Source organism: Egretta garzetta, unplaced genomic scaffold (assembly GCF_000687185.1).
Source record: "Egretta garzetta isolate BGI_Z169 unplaced genomic scaffold, ASM68718v1 scaffold1063, whole genome shotgun sequence".
Lineage (NCBI taxonomy): Eukaryota > Metazoa > Chordata > Aves > Pelecaniformes > Ardeidae > Egretta > Egretta garzetta.
Genome location: NW_009259103.1, coordinates 44,512 through 45,802, shown reverse-complemented (window position 1 = coordinate 45,802; position 1,291 = coordinate 44,512).

The window sequence follows — 1,291 nt, the reverse complement described above, 5'->3', positions numbered from 1 at the left end:
GCCACGCTCCTCTTGATGCACCCCAGGATGCCCTTGGCCTTCTTGGCCACCAGGGCACCCTGCTGGCTCATGGTCAGCTTGTCGTCCCCCAGGACTGCCAGGTCCCTCTGGGCAGAGCTGCTTCCCAGCAGGTCAGCCCCCAGCCTGTCCTGGTGCATGGGGTTCCACCTCCCCAGGGGCAGCACCCAACACTTGCCCGTGTTGAACTCCATCAGGTTCCTCTGCGCCCAACTCTCCAGCCTGCCCAGGTCCTGCTGGATGGCATTGCAGCCTCCTGGTCCGTGAACTTGCTGAGGGTCTGCCCTGTCCCCTCATCCAGGTCATTGATGAAGAAGTTGAACAAGACCAGGCTGAGTACTGAGCCCTGGGGAACCCCACTTGCCACAGGCCTCCAACCAGCCCCCGCCCCGCCGATCCCAACCCTCTGAGCCCTGTCCTTCAGCCCGTTCCCAGTCCACCTCACTGTGCGCTCATCCAGCCCACGCTTCCTGAGCTGCCCTATGAGGATGTTACGGGAGACGGTGTCAAAAGCCTTGCTGAAGTCAAGGGAGACACCACCCACTGCTCTCCCCTCACCTACCCATCGCAGAAGGCCATCAGCTCGGTCAGGCATCATCTCCCCTTGCTGAATCCATGCTGGGTGCTCCTTTTGATTTGGTCAGATGCAAGGGAGGTGGGGCCCTTCCTTGGCATTTCCTTTGGATTTTCCCCCCCCCTCTTTGCTCACAGCTTTTGTGGCTCAGGATGAGTCCGTCCTCTTGCCGGGGCTCCGCACGTTGCTGCCCGCAAGAGCATCCCCAACCCCGCAACGTTGCCCTTGGAGGTTTATTGGGCAGCTTTTTTAGCGTGGTTTTTCAAAGGAAGGGCGGAAAGGCCCCGTTTTTAAAACTGTGCGGCTTTTAAGCGTTAATTCGAGGTGCTTTTAGGAAGGGCCGAGCCGGGCAGCGCACTTGAAGCCAAGCTTGGCGGGTCCATGCCAGGCGCTGGCGAGCAGGGAAGCTGGGGGTTGGTGTTTTAGAGGGGAAAAGAAAAAAAACCCAACCAAACCTCTTCCATTGCCTGGATTCATTCACCCCCAAGCGCCTTTATTTGCTCTGCGCGTGGAAAGCACCGAGCCAGGCGCCCGATAGAATTCGCCCTCCCTCTCCAGTTCTTTGGAGGCTGCCAGCAGCGGGAAGGCCGGAGAGGGAGGTTGAGAAAAGGCGAATCCGCCTTTCAGTCCGTAGTTGGGGAAGAAGCCGTGGGCGACGCCTTCCCGCGGGCCGAGACGTGCCCTGCGGCCCAACCCCGC